The sequence below is a fragment of the Coregonus clupeaformis genome, unplaced genomic scaffold (genome assembly GCF_020615455.1).
Source record: "Coregonus clupeaformis isolate EN_2021a unplaced genomic scaffold, ASM2061545v1 scaf0057, whole genome shotgun sequence".
In the NCBI taxonomy this organism is placed as follows: Eukaryota; Metazoa; Chordata; class Actinopteri; order Salmoniformes; family Salmonidae; genus Coregonus; species Coregonus clupeaformis.
In genome coordinates, this window is record NW_025533512.1 from 97,512 (window position 1) to 121,556 (window position 24,045).

Below are 24,045 nucleotides of genomic sequence, written 5' to 3' on the forward strand. Positions count from 1 at the left end.
GATATTATCACAGTGTGGTTGTGGTTTAGTAATGGATATCATAGCAGGACTGATGATATAGATTAGAATGAGGCACCAACCAACCAACATGTCCATATGCCCTCACTGTGGCAAGGCTTCTCCTTTTCACATTGAGAGGAAGAGGAGGAAGATAAGGGCTGTTGTCAGGGCTGTACTGGAGCGTTTGACATCAGGGTTGTGTTCAGTAAGAAGAAAATGTTTTGAACCGGGGAGGTACTAACTAACTTGTCCAATGAGAACACAGTGCTACAGTGTACCCTACTGAACAGGAGCCAGATTCCTTGACACATTATTAACCATAAACTGCTCTCTTATCACTCCCATGCAGCCAGAATGTAAACTGATCACATTCTTGCTCTTCTTCATAATTGCATACAGCTTTTTGGACAAAGAACATTTGCTCAGATCAAGGAAGTGTCTCAACACAGGTCTATGGGCACTGCATTTCATTCAACAGTAGGATATGGTGGAATAGTGGCTGTTGACACAGCCACTATTCACATCAGATATGCTCGTATGTGAAGACAACACCATTACATTTACATTACATTTGAGTCATTTAGCAGACGCTCTTATCCAGAGCGGCTTACAAGAGCAATTAGGGTTAAGTGCCTTGCTCAAGGGCACATCGACAGATTTTTCACCTAGTCTGCTCGGGGATTAGAACCAGCGACCTTTCGGTTACTGGCACAACGCTCTTAACCACTAAGCTACCTGCCGCCCCACCATGAGCCCCACCATGAGTTTGCGTGAATTTATTTCCTTGTGCTCTGATATATAAATATATTAGCCATCCAAGAGGCCAAAGACTTTGACAGTATAGCCCCCTTAGAGAGAGACATGCACATACTGATAGCAATAAAGAAATGTTTCAGACGATCACAGCCATATCTTCACTACAGCTCAGTTTCAAACCATCAACATAAATGGCCTATACGAGAGCACTTTTATAGCTCTTGATTCTGAATCATATAGAATGAGTTGTTTGTATTGAGAATATAATTTATTAAGTATGTGTAAGTTGCTACATTAAGGATTAAAGTTTAAGGCAAGTTTTGGTTTGTATCATTGGAGTTAACTCCCATTTGTACTTTTTCCTGCAAACACAGTGGACTGTCTGTATCCAGAGGTGAGATAGATATCAATAAATTGTTGCAGACAGAATATGTGCAATGTTAAGACTATCGTATTTATGTTATAAATAATATATTTTAGCTATCACAACACCACTTGTCTTATTAGCTTTTTAACCTTATAAATAAAGATTGTGAAGTTGAGAGCAGATGTGTATCTTCGTGAGGTGAATGTGTCCATTTTGTCTGGATTTTAGTAGACCCTTCAGTTGAGCCACACTGCAGGAATATTCCTAACGTAAAACTCACTCACATGTCCAGGTGCCTTTCTGGTTAAAAGCATTGTGTATATACCTAACATCCAAATGTCTTCTGTTTTAAAGACTAATAAATGTATCATTTATTTATATCATCATTTATTCATGTATTATTTTTGTATTGCTAATGTTTGTCTTGCATAGAGCCAACTGTTGTATTATTTATAAGAGAGCAAGTTGGTCCCCATGAAATAAGATGCATTTGAATGAGATGAGAAAATGCCTAGAAATATCAAGTGCATGTACATATAGCCGAGTCACAGCAGATGGCACTATTGCTGTAGTGTATCATTTCTTGTGATCTGATATCCAAATAGCCTCTATCCTCTCTCTGAGCAGGGTATTCAAACTATTTATTAAGCATTCCTAAACTTGTTTATTATTATCTAGACCAATAATTTGCATGCATCATTAACACCCATTCACTTGAAAACATACCAGCGACAGAGGTTATTTTCACGCATGTCCTACTTATCACGGTGCACTTGCGCTCATTCCGAACATTGGCCTCTGCTTGATCAAAACAAGGACTTTTATTTAGTGATCTAAAAGTCCTTCAACAACTGATAGATTTTTGGGGGGGGTTTCGATCTGTCCTTTTTTACCAAAAGAATAATGATGCTCTGTATGGGGGCCTATAAAGAGGAAATTATACCTTTCCTTTCTAAAACCTAATTGGCTTGCTGCTGCGCTCAAGGCCAAGTGACCACCGGGCAGCGTTGTCTGTTCAGTTGATTGAGCTTGGTCATTTGTATGCATTACTCTTACTCTCTGGATACGATAAAGGTCTCTCCTGTAGAGAAGCCATCCTCACGGCGACTGATAAACGGTCCGATGGTTAGCCTTAAACATCCTCTGTTGTCATAACTGATGCATTAACAATGACTTTGTCCTCACTGTTGAGGTGGGAGGCTGAATCGCTCCACTGGTTGGAAAGTTTGGGCTATGGTCGGAATTTTTGTGGATGGTGCAAGTTTATTTTATTTGTTCAAACTAGGCACTGGAAGTCTTAGACTGTGTCTTTAAGAAACCAAGCAGATAGGCTAAATGGTGTAGGCTTCCTCCAATCAGAAAGGAACATCCTGTTGTTTGCTCTCTGAATGTCAAGGGATAGCCTAATATTTAAAAACTTCTGTCATTTAAAATCTCTCCATCTACTCAAGACATTATTCATGAATCAATACGGTGGGAGAGCAGGAAAAGCTCCTGTGCTTAAAACAAACTAAATGATCCCTTCTTCCCCTAATAATAAGATGTTCAAAGACTAAATGACAGGAATGGATGGTGGATTCCTCAACAGGCATGTGAGACTGATGGAACAAGAGATGTAGTGACAAGGCAGAGGAAAAGTAAACAGAAGAGATACGACCAGAGATAGCTGGAGATCTAGTAGGTAATGTATGATAGGCTATCTGCTTGCATAAGGAATTTGCATCGATGTGTGTGCATCTGATGTACTTGGGCTCGTTGTAGACACTGATGTTCATGCTCTCAGATGTCCACGTGTGCATTAGTGTAGATGTTTGCTCTCCTTGAGGTTGGATGGGTTCTTCATGGGAATTCAATATATTTAGTTTTATGTTAGGATGTAGATTGAATTACATTAGTGCCCGTATCAGAGAAAATGAACAAAACAAGCTTCACAAGGAAACCCTAGGTACAAGTGAAGATACCTACTCAATAAGTATATGGTGCCATGGTTACTATGTTTGTCACTCTCTAGAGACGGTTTGTGTCAGAGCAGATCATGGAGCTTTTGAATTCATGGGTAAAGAGTATGACCTCACCTCCCAACTGAGATGTCCTGTGGTTTTGTTGGTAGCTGTTAAATATCAGAGTATCCATTAAACATCCGATAACTGATGATTATTGATCAGTTACTGTAAATGTAGAGCTACTTGTAAATCAGTTAGATAGAATGGGATATATATACACTGTAGATAGTATGAATAACAAGCTGATCCTCTGTTACTATCTCCAGTAGAAATCTGTCTCTGTCAGCCACCAGCAGGCTGTTACTATCACACTCGCTCTTTATTGCTGCATGTTCCAACAAAACAAGATATTATGTCTGTGCCTAATGCAGCACTGGTGATTAAAGATTAAACAACCAGATCCACCATCAGTTACGTTTTTCAGGAGAAAGAGGCACTGGAGAAAATATGGAAAAGCTTCAGATCTTTGGTATAGCTGTGTATGTGGGGTTGGAACTTCCACATATGATCTTCAGTCAGTGGATTCACAATCACAGAAATCATGTACTGTAATACACAATTGATTTCCAGAACACTATACAGTTCTGAGAATGCTATGCTGGAACTGTAAACAAACATCAAACTTTACTCTGCTTATAATAGTCCACATCTTTATACTCGGGGCCAGCCCTTTCCTCACACAAATGCAAAGCCAATCTCTCATTATGCAATAATTCTGAAAGCAGCTGCTTGGCCTCTGAAAGAAAACAGAGAACAGCAGAACTAAAAAGTGGGGGATAGAGGGAGAGAAGGTAAATCAGAGAGAACATTCAGTTAATCTTTCCCTCTTGCCTGCTCTGTGTTGTCTGCTCTGTGTTGCCTGCCTGGTTGTCTGCCTGGTTCCTCTGCCTGGTTGTCTGCCTGGTTGTCTGCCTGCCTGCTCTCTGGTTGTCTGTCTGCCTGCCTGGTTGTCTGCCTGCCTGCTCTCTGATTGTCTGCCTGCATGCTCTCTGGTTGTCTGTCTGCCTGCTCTGCCTGCCGAGGGGGAGGAATGGGCTTCTTTAAATAGCTCTGATTAATTAGAGGTTTTAATTGCAAGCATGCCTGTAGCAGCAGCAGTAACAGAAGCTCCCGCTCCCCTCTGTCAGTCACTCACTCAGGGGTGGGGCAGAAGTGTGTTGGTGGGGAGGAGTCACCATTGAGGAAGTGCAGACACCTGTAAACTCCTCCTGGCTGTGTTGACATCAGCAAACCTTCTGCCCCTCCTCTCATCACGGTTATGACGAGTATACAAACAGGGCAGGTAGACCCCACCCCCTTCTCCCTGACTCCCCAGCCATAATCTGTCATTAGCCCTGTAGGAAGAATTCAGCAGCTGGACTCATACTCAATACAGTAAGTACTTTTTATATGTTCCCTCTCTCTCTACTACCGTTGATGTGGTGTAACCCACAATACACAACCCCACACTAGCTTTGTTTCTTTGCCCCCATTCCCCAGATCATGCTCTTTCTATCCTGTTGCATCAGCTCCTTACTTTTCTTTCTTAATTGTCATCACTGTACATTTACATTGACATTTTACTGTAGTGTGCAATGTCTCAGGTCTCTCTCTTCCTTGCATCAGTTTGCATCAGTCAGTTGGCTCCACCCATTTTCACTGATCACAGAATCCCATTTTAGACCGTTTGAGAGAAGATCTCCAACCGTGGTGGAGTTTTACAGTATAAATACTTGATATTCATTTAATCCAAAGCAAAAATGGAATAGTGGATAGAAATGCAAGTCCTCCTCAGATGCTGGTTTATCCCCTGCTTTTCATGGAGGTCTCCTCAGAAGCAGTGTTCTGTATGTATGTGTTTATCACCTTATTGGAAGCTGCCTGGCAGGTTGGTACTAGTAGTTGTGACATTACCTGGTCTTTCCCACCCTCTTCTCTCTGTGCTGCTTGGGTATGCAGGGGAGCCCGTGGTGATTGATGAGTGGGCCGGGGGAGCGGAAATCTATCCCCTGGCTGCGGGGCGGGCCCTGTGATGGATGGCCCCTCAGAGCTCTGCTCTGGGTTGGACTGATGGGCCACGGGCCTGAGAGAGAGAGCCCACTGCTGCCTGCCTGCCTGGGAGAGGCGGAGGAGGGGGCGGGATGTGGAGGAAAAGGCAACAAGCAGTCCACAATATCACAATTTCTCCCCAAGCTGAGATTTCATCAGTGCTGTTATGAATGCAGCAGAGTAAACACCAGATGTAGGGAGTCCTTACTAAGGATATTTTATCACCTTGAATGTACAAAAGTATGACCTTGCTTAGAAAGCATTTATATAGTGCTTCTGAATACTTCATAAAGCCTTTATAAGTTATTGTTCAGTGCTATGCAGGGATATCAGGCAGACCATGTTGACTTTTACTTAGCTTCTGGTTAATAACGACTTGACTGAACATCGTTGTAGCAGCAGAAACAGGTTAGTTAGACAGTAGTTCTGCCCAGTCAACCACACTCTGAAAGGGCAGGTGAAGGACTTTCTCACCAGTAGCATCCATATGTGCTTCAAATCAATACTGTTAAAACTTCAGCACTGTGTCCTTTGGTATAAGCTGTTTGTCAGTGTGGTTCTACAACCAGGGAGGAAACATTTACAATGATGTCAGATAGATTGGCTGTCAGAGAAATGTGTCCTCCTCTTTCTTGACTGTTTGCGTTCTCCCTGCAGTATCCACACATACTGGGGGGGGGGGATCGATGAGCTTTTCTCAGTGAATGCGTGACACCTTGGATGTCAACATCAGCCGGAACATTGCTTTGTGTGGGAGAGACAGACTCCACACTGTCACACACACAGACAGTAATCTGCTGGTAGAACCACCTCGGATTCCTCCTCTTTGAAGCCAGGGGCTGATCGTCTCCCTGTAGCGAATAAGCTGAAGATCAATCACAGTGATGCACAGAGTGTGGCTAGAACCTGACAGAAAATTAATTTCTGTGTTTTTATCATCTCTAGAGATGGAGGGTAAAACACTCCCTAGGCTCTGAGATGAGTTTGGTGGGAGGTACAGTATTAGTCCTGACAGCTGCAGCCCTGTGTACATAAACACCTAGCTCATGTTGGAGTCTGACTTCGCCTTTGATAAACACATTATAGATGCTTCCACAGTGACCTGCTGCACTATTTATGAAGTCCCAAGTGATCTCCTGACAATTTCCTCAATGCAGCAAATAATATGCTAATACATGTCTGATGGAGGGAACTTTGCGATGTTACATCCTGTCACTTTAGTACCGCAGTTAACCGTGCCCACTTTGTTTGTTCCTCACTTTGTTCGTTCCTTTTACAGTCACAACAATCAGCTCTTTATGAAGAGGCTCCTGTATTTTTATTCAAATACAAAAACACCCACCTCTCACATGCACTTGCTCATTTGTACACACACACAGAGCGCTTGTCATCTGCAATATGTCTGTGGTTGCAGTCAATTTTGACGCGCCTGCCATCCAATATTGTGTGCTGCGGTGGGCCAAAGTAGTGATACATTTGCATGGATTAAATGTCAGCACCTGGTAGGGAGACGCAGCAGCAACCTTCATCCTGGCTTGGTCTGTTTCTTATCACCAGCTCTATCCTCAGCAGCCATGGACAAGCAGAAAGAGAAGGAAGGGGCCATTCACCCAGGAGGGAGGAAGAGAGGGAGAGGACAGATAAGTGACAGGGGCCAGGAGGACCACTGCTTTCAGACAGAAAGCAGAGAAAGAGAGGGACAGAGAGATGAATCATCAGAAAGTGACTTAATTCTTGGCTGCGAAGCCTGCACGGGTCGCCTGCTGCAGAAGTCCCAGAGAGAGGGAGAGAGCAGAGACACAAGGTGAGATAAGTTGGAGAGCTCTGATCCAGCAAACCTTATCTGCTGTCACTGCTCTTCAAGCTTCAATACAAAACTCTCCCTGCCTGTTTTTGTCAACATTTTACCCATCACAGAGAGTTGGCGCATCTGGCTGAACACTCAAATCTTGACCCAACACGTCAGCTTCTCCAGAACTGTGCTAAATGTACAATTCGTTAGCAAAATTGCTTGTTTATCTAAACGAGCTTGAGGTGTTTGGACTTGTCATCACCAGCCACACGGACAAGAAGTTCCAGAGAACCTGCATACAGAATCCACATCAGCATATTTCCACTAAATGCAGATTCAGGCCAACATTCTCTTACTTAGCTAAGTGCAGTAGTCCAACTCTCTGGCTCCATGCTGTTGCTGGAGAGGCACGTCTCCACCACTGTTGGCTTAACTGCCTTTTTCGTCTCACTAAATCTTTCTAAAATCTTTGCCCATCTTCTACATCTTGTTCAACGCCTCCCTCTCTTCTCTCTCACACTGGGAACAGCTGCAGTGCAACATAGCGGTGTTTAAGAAAGATACACTACATGACCAAAAGTATGTGGACACCTGCTTGTCGAACATCTCATTCCAAAATCATGGGCATTAATATGGAGTTGGTCCCCCCTTTGCTGCTATAACAGCCTCCACTCTTCTGGGAAGGTTTTCCACCAGATGTTGGAACATTGCTGCAGGGACTTGCTTCCATTCAGCCACAAGAGCATTAGTGAGGTCGGGCACTGATGTTGGGCGATTAGGCCTGGCTCGCAGTCGGCGTTCCAATTCATCCCAAAGGTGTTCGATGGGGTTGAGGTCAGGGCTCTATTCAGGCCAGTCAAGTTCTTTCACACCGATCTCGACAAACCATTTCTGTATGGACCTCGCTTTGTGCACTGGGGCATTGTCATGCTGAAATAGGAAAGGGCCTTCCCCAAACAGTTGCCACAAAGTTGGAAGCACAGAATCATCTAGAATGTCATTGTATGCTGTAGCGTTAAGATTTCCCTTCACTGGAACTAAGGGGCTTAGCCTCAATCATGAAAAACAGTCGCAGACCATTACTCCTCCTCCACCAAACTTTACAGTTGGCACTATGCATTCGGGCAGGTAGCGTTCTCCTGGCATCTGCCAAACCCAGATTTGTCCGTCTGACTGCCAGATGATGAAGAGTGATTCATCACTCCAGAGAATGCATTTCCAATGCTCGAGAGTCCAATGGTGGCGAGCTTTACACCACTCCAGCCGGCGCTTGGCGTTGCGCATGGTGATTTTAGGCTTGTGTGCGGCTGCTCTGCCATGGAAACCCATTTCATGAAGCACCCGACAAACAGTTCTTGTGCTGACGTTGCTTGCTCACTTGGTAGTGAGTGTTGCAACCGAGGACAGACGATTTTTATTCGCTACGCGCTTCAGCACTCGGCGGTCCCATCCTGTGAGCTTGTGTAGCTTTTCACTTTGTGGCTGAGCCGTTGTTGCTCCTAGATTACAGTTGACCGGGGCACCTCTAGCAGGGCAGAAATTTGATGAACTGACTTGTTAGAAAGGTGGCATCCTATGACAGTGCCACGTTGAAAGTCACTGAGTTCTTCAGTATGGGCCATTCTACTTCCAGTGTTTGTCTATGGAGATTGCATGGCTGTGTGCTCGATTTTATGCACCTGACAGCAACGGTTGTGGCTGAAATAGCCGAATCCACTAATTTGAAGGGGTGTCCACATACTTTTGTGTATATATATATATATGAGGTGCTGACCCTTTTAGAGAACGTAAATGTGTTATTTCTGAGGCCAAGTTCAATTGAACGAGAAAGCAGAGAGTGAGATTTGGGGGAGAGATGAGAGAATGAGACAGGGGTGATAGTGAAAAAGAGAATGTGTGTGTTTGGATAGGATATAGGGGAGAGTACTGTCTCTGCTCATTTGCCCCCAGGCAGGATGATTTCCCTGTGAAAGGCAATCAAACAAAACTCAATGAAGAAGAAATCCCATCAGAAATGCACTTTTGGAGGGCCTGAATCGGTCTGTTTTTATAACCCCAGGCAGGGTAGCGTAGAGCCTGCCGCCCGCATCTCTGGAGGATCAGGCTATACGCTCTGTTTTCCCATGCGGCTCTATCTCATCAAGCCAACGTTTAACATCTCTCTGCTCTTTTCCCGGTGCATAATTGCGATTATATGCTGTGTAGAATGTAGATGTCATGTGATTTACCAGTTGGCCTCTTGTTAGAGGAGCTACATACCTGGTTTAAGCTCTTGATTGTTTCAGTGTTTAAAACCGACCTCTGCACCTTGGCAATTTAACACAGAGCTGCTGAAATTACTAATTGGCCACACACTTAGCCTGCGTTTACACAGGCAGCCCAATTCTAGTCTGTTTTTCACTAATTGCGTCTTTTGACCAATCACATTAGATATTTTCACATCAGATCTTTGTCAGAGCTGATCTGATTGTTCAAAAGTCCAATTAGTGAAAAAAATATCAGAATTGGGCTGCCTGTGTAAATGCAGCCTTTGGCTACTCTACACTCTCTCCTCTAGTCATACAGTACCCTCCAACACACAGCCATTCCAATGACACACGCACATGCATGCATGCAAAGCACATTAGAACCTACCCAGGGGCTAGAGGACCCATTACTGTTCTGTTGAAGAAAACATGTGAACTAGCTTAGCATAAATTAGTGCACAGACTGCCATCCATCATTTAAAGTCCCCAAGCAGCCTGTCATACATACATAGCATCATTTTATTATCACTGGGGCGGGAAAGAAACCATCAAAGGTTGCAGAAGCGGTGACATAAAATGTCTTATGCAGATGTAGCTGATGTTGCCTAGCTCCCGGCTGTTCCCTGAGATGGAAAGAGAGGGCAGAGATTTCTACTGCTAGCTAGTTTGATGAGACAGGCCAGCTCTCGCCTGTTTGTCTGGCAGCGATGGCGTGGGGAGTAGAGCAGTCTGGATGAAGTGGCGGGTGACTGGACGTGTGCTGTGGCTTTGTGTGTGTGTGTGTCTCTGTGTGTGTGTGTGGCTCTGTGTGTGTGTGTGGCTCTGTGTGTGTGTGTGTCTCTGTCTCTGTGTGTGAGTGCATGCGTACGTGTCAGGAGGGATGGAGGGATGCCCAGACCTAAGTTGTTTCTGGGAACAGGGACTGCATGGGGGAGTGAGTGCCACAGTTATTCAAAGCATCAAGGCTATTTCATTCTTTTTTATGAACAGAAAGTGATCATATGAGACAAACTGCTTGGAAAGCTGGACTGTGAAAAGCATCAAGATCACCATTATTATGAGTGGACAGCGGGTGTGTGCTGTGATCTGCCTTGTAGGACTGTATACAGACCTACAGTATATCTGGACACTTTCACTGTATGTAGGAAACCATTCATCAACCCATCAAATCCCACATGTTTTCGAGTAAAGCACATTCATATACTGTATGTCACCAAATCAGAGAAGTTACAGTATTTCAGTTAGAGATGCACTGTTATGAAGTGGAGTCTAATTAAGCCTAATTTCAGGACAGCTCTCTCCATGTTAGTTCAGAGCAGAGTGAAGTAATTTGTGTCCCGGCTAAGGGTCCTCTCAGTAGGCCCACTAAGCACTTACATTTCCCTCTTATTGTGCAGCCTCTGTGTCCGAGGATAAACAGCAAAGCTGTGAAATATCCACTGAATGCACTGGGCTTTATGTAACTCACACTCATTGGATGGAAATACCCCTTCTGACTCTTCAAAATAATGTTTTCAAGGAGGGAGAGCAGATATTAGGACTAGATTAGGGCTGCTGAAAGATGAATAAAGGACCCATGGCGTTCTACAGTACATAGAGCGGATTGAGGTTTGTGTGTTTGGTGGGGGGTTGAGTGAGAGAATGTTTGTTTGGACTGGAGGAGGGAGATGGGTGAGTCGGTTGCATTTGGGGCTTGGAGCTGCTGAGTGAAGTAGTCCCATGTGTGCCTGGGTATAAATAATGATCCTCACTGTTCTGTGTCAACAAGCTGAAATACTTTCATCTCTGCGTTCCGAGGTTCAGAAAATAGATCTTGGTGTTGCTCTAAACAGCAGACAGGATCCGCCACTGTACAACCATGAGACTTGATAAGGAATGGAGTTATTGTCAGTGTTACCGGGGTCTTTATTCATGTTACAGGCATATACAGTAACTGGTGGTTTATGGGAATATTGGCCCACATGAAACGGTACATGTGAGGATAAAGCCTTGGTTTATCAAGATACTGTAACTGCAAAAGACAACATCTCCTATGCTGTTTGACCGTTATCTCTGTCCTCTATAGTTTCTGAACAAAATAACTGATTCAAGACATTTATACTTATTGCAGTTCGCATTGTTGTATAAGATTCTGTGTAGTGTTTATGGGACGTTGCTGCCAGAGAAAACGGAATGTGTCTGACTCTTGCTGTAGCATAGTAGCCCTACTCTGTTTATTTGTCTAGGGCTCTTGATGAAAAGCCATGTCGCTCTCCATTCTCACTGTGTTCAATTTTCAGTTATTTCATGGAAATTAAACATGGCTGTCAATTTACCTTGCCAATGAGCTCCATCATGTTATGGGGGAAGAGGGTGCGGAGGTAGAAGAGATATGCAGACTCACGTGATCACACACACACACACACTTTGCGTCTGTCTCCTGCCGTGAATGATTCTCCCCCTACACATCCCCTTGTGCCCTCAGTTCCTCTGCCTCCAAACTCTTCTAGTCATTATTTTCATTTCTCCCGCCATCTAATAAAGTAAATCAACCCAGGCCTTCACCAAGACGGAAAAAACAACAACACACTGGTTAAAATACCCCAAAGCCTTCCTGCTGAAAGAGGAATAGTTTGGGACTCATCAAAGATTTACTGGCTGTGACTTTTTAGATTTATTTCTGCCCTCCTCTGTTTTGCATATGCGTTTGTTTTCCTCCTCCATTCCCATGCTGATAGATCCCCTCCCAGCCAATTCTGCTTTCCACAGTGATGTGCCTCTGCTCAGAATATGCACAGCTTAATGCTCAGTTTTGTATGAGGGGTGGTGAGTCCCCTAAGCCTCGGGCTAGGACTACAGTCTGACAGAAAGGGCTATCTGAAATGGCATTATTATTGCATTATTAAGCACATCTGGAAACAGTTATACATTAATTAAGCAAATACCTGCTGCAGTAAACCTGATGATTACATGAATGACCAAATACCAAAATCAAAATGAGTTTAATATTTCCTCTTCATGCTTTGCACACACACACACACACACACACACACACACACACACACACACACACACACACACACACACACACACACACACACACACACACACAGGGATGGAGGAAGGACAGAAGGACAGAACCACTGTTTATGTTATTTCCACTGTTGAGAGGTCAGAAAGTTATTAGTAAGTTCATGAATGTTCTAATTTCCTACCTACTATTGTTCCATTACTCTGTACTGTGTGGAAATATGATGGACACCAATGTGCACTATACAGTTTTTATACCTGTTCCCTTTACATTGGGCTACTTAGCATACCCTTTCAGCTGAGTGAAATGGATGCTAGAAGTAACACCCTAAAACCTCCCGCTGTAGTTTAATACATGTAATTTATTCTCAATAGTAAAAAGTACAATTATATAATAGCAGTATTTATTTGAAGGCAGCTTACAGCCAAGACTGTATGGTGCTTTTACTCCAGTGGTCCTTGATGGTCTGGCTTTAACTGTTAGAACTAATTAATCGTTTTTCTGCTTCCATTCTGTCTGTGTTCTCAGTGTTCTGGTCTTGAGTCAGTGAATCATGAAGACTGTTTCTACCCACTGCTTAACTAACTACTCCCTTCTCCTTACCTCCTCCACTGTTCCTGTGTCTTTGAACATACAGCAAGGGCTTTTAACAAGGTCTGTGCCCCTTGTAACCATACTGCCCAAGAGCTGCACTGGGTGTCCTAAATAAACTGATATGGAGCAGCAGCTGAATAGTAATGAATGAGGAAGTAGAACAGAGGTGAGGGACCTCTTGGTTTTGTGTCGGTGAATCCCAAACCACCCCCCCACCCCTTCCAACTCGCTCGGAGGGCTCTCCGTTGTCATGTGTTGCTGACGAAATGAGGGTGACTTCCAGAGAGTGACGATGGGATCAGTAAACCCATCAACTTAAGGGACACACTCCTGACTTGAATGATGCAATTCATGTTCCACAAAGCAAGCATGAAATTCAAATGAACAAATCCCCCCTGTTGTTTTACAATATATAAACCTCAGTAACAGTTAAAAATGTAATTTGGGAGGTTTTTGTGTCAAGTCTCCAAATCAGACATAAATAAATGCACATGACATATAATCAGGCATTGCCATTATTTTGTATGAAATTGCACAAACTCCAAACATATCGCAGTGTGTGTCAGGATAGTACTTCGCTCTGAAGCCTGCAGCCTTGCTGGCTCGGTTGAAGTGTCTATCTGGGGGTCTAATTAGCCCCTACACCCTTGATACTTTTCACTCGCTCAGCTTTGGGACACTTCTGCAAATTGTGGAGGGGAAGGGGAAGGGGGTGATTTGGGATTCAGCCTGTGTGTGTGTGTGTGTGTGTATGTGTGTGTGTGTGTGTGTGTGTGTGTGTGTGTGTGTGTGTGTGTGTGTGTGTGTGTGTGTGTGTGTGTGTGTGTGTGTGTGTGTGTGTGTGTGTGTGTGTGTGTGTGTGTGTGTGTGTGTGTGTGTGTGTGTGTGTGTGTGTGTGTGTGTGTATGTGTATGTTGACTGGGCTGGGCATCTGGTGTGATGTGAATTATAACTCTCCTCTTTAACACTAGCTCTAGGTGTCTGGAAACTCACTACAAATCCTATTTTCTGCAGACAAAGCACAATGCCATGGAGGAAGAAATGAGTTTTAGGTTAAGGCTTTGTCCCATTCAACAGATTACATTACTCTCCATCTTAAATTACTTTAGCCAATGCTCTTACCTGAGTGTGCTCACAGCTTTCACACCCTGGCAGCTTCTGAATTTCAGGCATGGAGTTATCATTGTGGATGGAATGATACAGAACTAGTATTTTGTTTATGTCAAAGTGGGACCAAACTGTATATCCCATTCTGTCACTTTATATCCATACAACCTCTCCTCTATCTCGAACCTTCCACTCCCACTAACCTGTCAGTACATCTCAGCACAGGAACCTATCCATTGATATCAGAACTCCTCTTTGTAGAACTAAACATTTGAATCAATTATTCCTCTTTTGCTACCAATTCTGCTTCACTTTTAGCTGAAGTGCTTCCCCACTGTTGGATAGGCTCCCAAATATATCCAATTTGCATAAGTTTCTCTCAAACAGACATTTTGATCTTTACACAAACTTAACCACCAAACAAATGTGGCACCAGTGGTATAAAGCTCAAGTCCCTTTCTCTAAGGCCATTAGTCACTCCTACACTTTAAGTCTCCTCCCTGTCCTTCTCCTGCTATTAGGACTCTCGATACTGGAGTTCCCATTCTCACAATAAATGGCTTCTGTCTCCTTTCCCCAGCGCTTGCCATCTAACTTATTACAGTATTTATACCTTGCGAGTTGGGCACTTTGGATGGAGACCTATTTACTGCAGAGAGGAATATGTGATGGAAAAGCTTGTAGATAACGCAAGGGCACAAACACAAAGAAAACACATAACTGCCAACCTGAGCGAGGACTTAATCTGGACTGTAAATGCTGATTGTCACGGCACAACTTTATGCCTCACAACCGACCACGTTTTGCTTTGGGTTTGCACACATTCAAAAAAATCCTTGAAATAACAAATGGCTGTGAGAAGTCCAAGCAGCAGTTCAATCACCAGAGGGGCGAAGGGGCGCCAGGCATTCCTAGGATGTAATTGGGCTCCTGTTCTTTACATGAGTCAGCAATTTACTGTGTACTCAAAGTTAACGATTTACTGCAATCCCTTGCTATACCTCTCTCTCTCTCGCTCTCATGCACACACAAAGTGCATAAACACACAGATAGCATTGTTATGTACATCTTGACAATGCACATTTACAATATGGTATACACTGAACATACCAAACGTTGGGAACACCTTCCTAATATTGAGTTGCACCCCTCCCCCCATTCTTGATACACATGGGAAACTATTGAGCATGAAAGACCCAGCAGCGTTGCAGTTTTTGACAAACCGGTGCACCTGGCAGTCTCCATTGTGTCAAGGTTTAAAAATCCTTCTTTAACCTGTCTCCTCCCCTTCATCTACACTGATTGAAGATATCATAGCTTTCACCTGGTCAGTCTGTCATGGAATGAGCATGTGTTCCTAATGTTTTGTACACTCAGTGTATGACTCATGCACGCCAAGGAAACAGAGACTCTCCCCCCCTCTCTGTTTCTCTCTCTCATTTACTTTCAACTTACACCTACATTTTAGTCATTTAGCAGATGCTCTTATCCAGACAGTGAGTGCATACATTCTTTTTTATTATACTGGCCCCCCATGGGAAACGAACCCACAACCCTGGCGTTGCAAACACCATGCTCTACCAACTGAGCTACATCCCTGCCGGCCATTCCCTCCCCTACCCTGGACGACGCTGGGCCAATTGTACGCCACCCCATGGGTCTCCCGGTCGCGGCCGGCTACGACAGAGCCTGGATTCGAACCAGGATCTCTAGTGGCACAGCTAGCACTGCGACGCAGTGCCTTAGACCACTGCGCCATACATTCATATATTGTGCACTCATTCTCTGGCACGGCACATCAAAGTGCACTCTCTTGTTACAAACTGTCTTAGGTGTGTACTATTTATTCACGCCAGCTTGGTCCTAGTCTAGTAGCATAATGTGGCAGTATAAAAATCTAATGAATGAATAGGTGCCCGCCGGCGCGTCTCTGTTTCCACCAAAGTAAACAGTTAGAGAATAATTGAATGAGTGCCTCTCCGACTGAGATAAATGACTCTCTTCTGTGACTGATTGGACTTGTTGCTGCTGCTGATCCCTCAACCTTCTCTCAATTCAATTCAATTCAAGGGGCTTTATTGGCATGGGAAACATATGTTTACATTGGCAAAGCAAGTGAAATGGATAAACAAAAGTGAAATAAACAATAAAAAGTGAACAGTAAATATCACACTCTCACAAGTTCCAAAATAATAGAGACATTTCAAATGTCATATTATGTTTATATACAGTGTTGTAACGATGTGCAAATAGTTAAAGTACAAAAGGGAAAATAAATCAACATAAATATGGGTTGTATTTACAATGGTGTTTGTTCTTCACTGGTTGCCCTTTTCTTGTGGCAACAGGTCACAAATCTGTGGTATTTCACCCAATAGATATGGGAGTTGATCAAAATGTGATTTTGTTTTTCGAATTCTTTGTGGGTCTGTGTAATCTGAAGGAAATATGTGTCTCTAATATGGTCATACATTTGGCAGGAGGTTAGGAAGTGCAGCTCAGTTTCCACCTCATTTTGTGGGCAGTGTGCACATAGCCTGTCTTCTCTTGAGAGCCTGGTCTGCCTACGCGACCTTTCTCAATAGCAAGGCTATTCTCTCTCTCTCTCTCCTTCTCTCTCTCTCTATCTCCTCTCTCTCTCCTTCTCTCTCACTCTCCTCTCTCTCTCCTCTCTCTCTCCTTCTCTCTCTCCCTCTCTCCTTCTCTCTCGCTCTCCTTCTCTCTCTCTCCTTATCTCTCTCTCCGTCTCTCTCTCTCCTTCTCTCTCTCTCTCTCTCCTTCTCTCTCTCTCTCTCTCTCTCTCTCTCTCTCTCTCTCTCTCTCTCTCTCTCCTTCTCTCTCTCTCTCTCCTTCTCTCTCTCTCTCTCTCTCTCTCTCTCTCCTCTCTCTCTCTCTCTCTCTCTCTCTCTCTCTCTCTCTCTCTCTCTCTCTCTCCTCTCTCTCTCTCCTTCTCTCTCACTCTCCTCTCTCTCTCCTCTCTCTCTCCTTCTCTCTCTCCCTCTCTCCTTCTCTCTCGCTCTCCTTCTCTCTCTCTCTCCTTATCTCTCTCTCCGTCTCTCTCTCTCTCTCTCCTTCTCTCTCTCTCTCCTTCTCTCTCTCTCTCCTTCTCTCTCTCTCTCTCTCTCTCTCTCTCTCTCTCCTTCTCTCTCTCTCTCTCCTTCTCTCTCTCTCTCCTTCTCTCTCTCTCTCTCTCTCTCTCTCTCTCTCTCTCTCTTTCTCTCTCCCCTTCTCTCACTCCCCTCGCTACAGCCACCCTTATCGCCTTCCTTGCTCTCCCTCTGTCCGCCCCACATTTATATTCAAATAAGGTGCATTGGTACCCACAACAAACAGTGTGCTGTTGCCAAATTATTGAAAGAGATTTAGAAACACAAACTTTTAGATTGCTGTCCTATTGGCCACACACCTACCCCATTCAAACTCCCATAAAGACTCCCTTGTATTTGCATATTGCTTTTTCCCAATTCCCTTTCTCCATCCCCACTGCTGACATCAGCACAAATCACATCAGTTCCAGTGAGACAGCCCAGTACTGACTGAAATATGAATATGGGCCAAAGGATGGTTGTTTCAAAACTGAACAATAAAGTACCATCACCTCTAAGAAGTAATCAGGTAGTCTTTGGCTAGTATTCTGCCTCAATATCTCTATCTACCAAAACCAGGTCTGGAGAGATGTATTCTCTGGTTGGCTCTTTTGGTATCCATATTCTCCTCAGTGCCTGTGGTGAAGCGCCCTAACTCAAACTCCATTCAATTAAATTGTGTTCCTATAAAGAATGGAACAAACCGGAATAATTAGAAAGCTCTTATCTATAATTTATAAGCAGATTCAATTAGAATCACCTGCCTGCATGCGAGACATGTGCTGCTAGCTGGCTGGCTGGGGAAAGCTGCTCACAGGAGCACAAATAGAAATGGCTATCATTAATAACTGGTGCTGCTATGATTTATAATCATGTGTGTGGAGGTAGAGAGACTGCAGCATGTGAGTTAGAGCAATATGCACTGTACTGTGGCTAGGGATAGGGCTATAGATTATTTTCCATATGTCTCCGGCAGATACACTTGCTGGCTTCTCTTAGTAAAGAGGTAGAAGAAAGATCAATCTTCATTTCGTATTGACCATTGCTGGTGGACAGTAATGGAATGTCGACTGTTCTACTGTTGTGTGTACCAGTCTTCTCATATCAGCTACCACAAAGGAAATGAGACCAGGATAAGGACAGCCCTTGTCCTGTCCTGCATGTTGTTATATATTGTCCCCCACAGGAACAGTGTGTCCTATTGTGTTGGTATTCATAAAGTTGACGTCCAGTAGCCAATGCGTGTCATTTATTCTCCATGAAGGTGTCTTTAAGAGCGACAGCCCATACGCCCGTGTTTTAGATATGTAAATATATATTGGTGTGTGGCGGCTGATGTGCGTGGAGGGAACAGGCCAGCTGGGAGGTTAATTAGCTTCCTGCATCCCGGGAGGCACTCTGACATCTAGCATACCTGCCATCCATTACTGCATTACTGGAGACCGGCACAGCACGGGGCGTGTATGCGTGCATGCATACTGTATGTTAAATGAAAATAAATAATCACTATGTATCATGTGATGCCATTGTCGTGATGCTAGAGTGACGATGCTACAGTAATGTAGTTGGTCCTCCCATACCATTGTGTATCTGACTAGTAAACCAGCCCTTCCAGGTGCTGTACAGCAGGTACCAACAGGTCTCAGACCTGCTCACTGCTGGGCTCTATGCAAATGACAACAGAAAGCAGATGTAAGTGGCTGCTCATGTTTAAATCACAGCTTTGCCCCTCTGAACTTCCTCAGGGGAAAAAGCTGAGTTTGACACATCATTTAATTCCCCCCCTTTGGCCCAGAACAACTCTGTGCTGTGACCCAGACCTGGCTAATCTTTTAGCGCCAACTTTACACACAGCAGACCAATACGTCAGGAGCTAATGAATAAATACTTCCCATTGGGACTTGTTTTATCTGCATCAGTCTTCACATTACTTTATTTAATTATACAACTTACAAAGTAATGACATGGAGATGGCAGCCAGTAGCAGTGTAGAGTAGAATGTTTATGTAGAGAATTCAAATAGCTACAAATGATTGAGACATTGTTTGTTGTTTTTCACCCCTGGGTCTGTCAGATAAACAGGATTAAAAAGGTATTTATATATTCAACTGTTTTCATTGGAATCTGTCCCAATAATGTAATCTCCTTTCAGCGTTCAGACGTGTGGGGGAGTGGATGATTAGGTGGTTGGCTGTGTGTATATGTGTGCGTGAGTGCATGTGTGTGCATGTGTGCGTGTGCGTGTGTTTGCATGTGTTTGTGTGTGTGTGTGTGTGTTTGTGTTTGTGTGTGTTTGTGTGTGCATGCATGCATCTGGCATGGTTTGACAGCCTCCTTCCTTCCGTCTCCCAACACATAATGAAGATCAGGAGGCAGAATGACCTCAATCTCTTACTCAGCCACAGCACGGTTATACCTTTCCATTGTCATTTCTACTGTTCTCACACACTTCACACAGCTCACACCTCCACGGCAGTGTTTGGATAATATCACCTTCAGATTCCTACAAATGGGTATAGATAGACATACATGAGCACAAATAGATAGAAGCGCGCACAGAGGAGGCACACATGCACATTCACAAACAAGGATTGACATACGTAGTACCTCCTCCACATGCATATGTAGCAGATGGGAATCTGTGAAACTCACTCCTCAGCCTGACGTGTCGCCATTGAAGAAGGTATTTTTCGGTGGCGTGATTGGTTGGAATGCTTCAGGAGGGCGGTCACGTGTGTTTGCGAGGCAGAGGTCCTTAGTTCGAGTCTCAGTATGAGCGGAATCACGGGGAAGCGGCACTCGCTAAGCAAGCAGTGTGATGTCCTTTACACATGCAAAAACACAAACATGCATTGGAGTAAAATCATATGGACACACCCTAATTCAAATCATAACATGATGACCGGAGTAACATGTGAGACATACTCAGCCTAGTAAGGTCTGTAAACCATATTTCATGCATGGGGTGTACGCACACTAGACACATACACATGTATGTAGTTGTAGTCAGTACATTCTTTCAGTGAAGCAGAGGGTTGTGACAGAGTATAAAGCTGCTATTAATGTGTACAGTACTGTAGGAACTCAGTTAGACTCAGTCTGTCTCTGTGAAGACATCAGAGTATAAAACCTGCTGTCAGACCCCATGCTGCCCTCCTCCTCCTCTCTCTCTCTCTCTCTCTATCTCCTGCTGGGCAAGGAGGATGCCTAGCTCGTCCTCTCCCTCTCTCTCTCCCCCTTTCTCCTCTCTGTCTCTTCACCTGTCAGCCAGGCAGACAGAGGTTTGTGGTGCATCCTCTAAGCAGTGACCCTTACTGGGTTACAGCAGCAGTGACAACACTGGAGAAAACTCCACAGATAGAGAAGAGAGAGGGCTAGGGAGGGGGGAGGAAGATGGTGGGATGGAAGAGGAGGAGGAGGAGGAGGAGGGGAAGAAGGCAGGGAGGGGAAAGACAGGAGAATGCAGTAGGAGGAAGGGGGGGAGAGGAAGTTTGCTTTCTCATGGGTGAGTTGCTGTTGCTGTCTGGGTAATAAACCTCTAGAGGATCTATCTAAGTGACATTGTTAGTCTGGCTGCCTCTCTCTCTCTCTCTTTCCTTCCTTCCCTCTCTCTCTCTTCCTCCTTCCTTCCTTCCCTATCTCTCTCTCTCTCTCTCTCTCTCTCTCTCTCTCTCTCTCTCTCTCTCTCTCTCTCTCTCTCTCTCTCTCTCCCTCTTTCCTTCCCCCTCGCTCTCCCTCCTTCCCTCTCTCTCTCTTCCTCCCTCCTTCCTTCTCTTTCTCCCTCTCTCTCTCTCTCTCTCTTTCCTTCCTTCCCTCTCTCTCTCTTCCTCCTTCCTTCCCTATCTCTCTCTCTCTCTCTCTCTCTCTCTCTCTCTCTCTCTCTCTCTCTCTTTCCTTCCTTCCCTCTCTCTCTCTTCCTCCTTCCTTCCCTCCCTCTCTCTCTCTCTCTCTCTCTCCCTCTTTCCTTCCCCCTCGCTCTCCCTCCTTCCCTCTCTCTCTCTTCCTCCCTCCTTCCTTCTCTTTCTCCCTCTCTCAATCCTACACAAGGCACACACTGCACACAACCAGGTACACACAGTTCTGCATAAATCCCCTCCTGTCTGACGTACACACACACACTGAGTGACATGGTGTGAACTCTGTGAGTCAGAGCGAGGGGATGACAGTTGTCTGATGAGAAATATAATAAAGAATTACCTCTAACCCCTCTGCCTGAGCCTGCCATCCTATCAGTGATCCATGCATCTCCATAGTAACCATAGGCCTCAAGTGACCTCCAACTCTTCAGCTGGCTTTTTGTTGGGTGAACTTCACTAATAATAATGTGCGTGTGTGTGTCTGTGTGTGTTTGAGAAAGATGCTTATGATAACATATGCTTGCCATTTGCTTGAGTAGTATCGATGTTGTCCTGCACCAGCGGTCCGACTGTTGAATAGAAGGAAATGAGTGATTGAAAAGGGTGATTTCATACAGAGCTGTGGTTCCTTCACTGTGAGTCCATCTCTTCTCTTTCTCTACCTCTATAAACCCTACAATCATTTCATCAACCTCTCTTCTCTTCCGCAGGGGCGCTCATCATTACCTTTTCTTCCCTCTTTTCAACACTCGTTCTTTACCCATCCCTCCTCCCCCCTCCTCCATTCTCCCAGTCCTACACTCTCTCCATCCAAACACACTTTCATTTGAGCTTCTTCATTGGCTTGCATGGCTTGTCTGCATGGGCTGCCAAAACTCTCAAAGTATTGATTATGCACATAAACCGCTGTATCCACCTGATTCATTAATCAACCAAATGACTGCACGAATGCTCTTGTTGTATTAGCATTACATTTGCAGTATCAATAAAACCTGGTGTGATTATTATGGGCAGTACAGTTTGATAGCGGTTGTAGAAGTAGTTATGTGGATTGTACATTGATTTTCACCTCTTTGTCAAGTCTGCACCATAGGCAGAGAAATACACTTGTTTTGTTCTAACTGCATATGTTGCTCTCTCCTCTTTCTCTATCTCTCTCTCTCTCTCTCTCTCTCTCTCTCTCTCTCTCTCTCTCTCTCTCTCTCTCTCTCTCTCTCTCTCTCACTGCTCCTCTCTCTCTCTCTCTCTCTCTCTCTCTCTCTCTCTCTCTCTCTCTCTCTCTCTCTCTCTCGCTCAGCCACTAAATGATCAGAAAGCTTTCAGCTATGCCAATGTTTTTCTTCCATTTTCTCTAAAGACTTTTGTATGTATTGGAAGTCCCATGGCTCTGCAAATATCTCCAATGAAATATATTTTTTAAAAAGGATATGTATATATATGTATGTATATGTATTTATATGTATGTCTGTGTATATGTGTATGTATATGTATATCTGTATCTATATATTTGCGAGAAAAAAAAACATATGGGGGATTGGAAGTGATGCAGACAATTACATTGATGGAAGTTACAATCTATATGCAATATTAAAGCTGATAATAATATCTCAAATATCAGCTAAAAAGTTTGTATAAACTGGTGCATATTTAGTTTACATTTATTAGAATCTAGAAATCACAGCTTTGCAGAATCCAATGCATCATGTTCCAACTGGCAGGATCTGACCCGTCATCACTGTTCTGTTTTTCGTTCCAGGCCTTAATAATGGGCTCGTCACAAGTTGAAAGATCAGCACACTACTGCTACTGCTACAGATGGCCTAATCAAAGTCTAGCAGCAACTCTACATGAACAACGTTTAGAGAGAGTGAGAAATAAAGAGAGGTACAGAGAGATAGAGGGGGAGAGGGAGAGAGAACTTGTGTGTACAGTAGAAGAGAAAGCGAGCAAGAGGGTTGAATTTCGTGGGACCATATGCCTGTATTAAACATTTAACAGGAGACGTTAAAATAACAAGGAAATGCTTGGCTTTGTTTGCTGCAAGTAGGCCAGGACGATAAATCTTTCATTTTGTTCCTGGTTGACGGGTAACCACAGGGGTCCTGCTCTCCTGTCATTGCCATCGTTCTCTCTCTCTCTCTCTCTCTCTCTCTCTCTCTCTCTCTCTCTCTCTTCTCTCTCTCTCTCTCTCTCTCTCTCTCTCTCTCTCTCTCTCTCTCTCTCTCTCTCTCTCTCTCTCTCTCTCTCTCTCTCTCTCTCTCTCTCTCTCTCTCTCTCTCTCTCTCTCTCTCTCTCTCTCTCTCTCTCTCTCTCTCTCTCTCTCTCTCTCCCCCCATCTCTTTCAGACATGGAGTCCTACAGCCTCATTCTCCCAGAGTCCTCTTCTCTGACAGTCTGTGGCGTAACATTGTTTGAACCTCAGTGTGGGTCTGTGTTTACTGCTGCTGTTCCTCTCAAAGTCAAATACAAACCAGTCAGACTGAATAATGAATGGGACTGGGAGCCACTGTATGTATTCCTCTCCTTCACAGAGCCCCTGTCCCTGCAGTGTTAGTTTGTTAGTCTTAGTGTTCAAGCGTTGCTGAATCTGTTTGTGAAAGTGTTCTCTGATGTTCCCAGCCCTCCCCCCTTCGCTCTCTCTTGAGGTGACGCAGCAGTTTCATCAGTGGTTACAATCGCAGAAACAGGAAATTCAGATTTTCCAGCCCATTGCAGATCCTCTCTCTCACCCTCTCCCCCTCCTCTCCCCCACTCCCCGTCCTCTCCCCCACCCCCCCTCCTCCCTCCCACTCCCCCTCCTCTCTCCCTCTCCTCTCCCCTCCTCTCCCCCCTCCCCCTCCTCCATCCCTCCCCCTTCCCCCCCACTCCCCCTTCTCTCCCCTCTTCCCCTGGTGAGATAGTGTAAACGGCCTAGAGGAGTTAGCTGTGATATGAAATGCTCAGATTGCAGTACTGGGATGTGTCCTTGTGGAAGTTAAAATTGACTAGCGGTACGTCTCAATGCAGTGAGTCTGGTGACCTCCTCCGGCTCTGGCTGCTTATCAACCTGGACTCAGAACAGCCATCCTTGCCTGCCGCCAGGCTAGCTGCACATGTACACACTGATATGTGGGGTGGAAGAGGGGAAAGTTTATGCCTTAGAGAACTGAAATACAATGTTTGAATTTAAATGAAGGTTATAACAGTATGGAGGGAAATG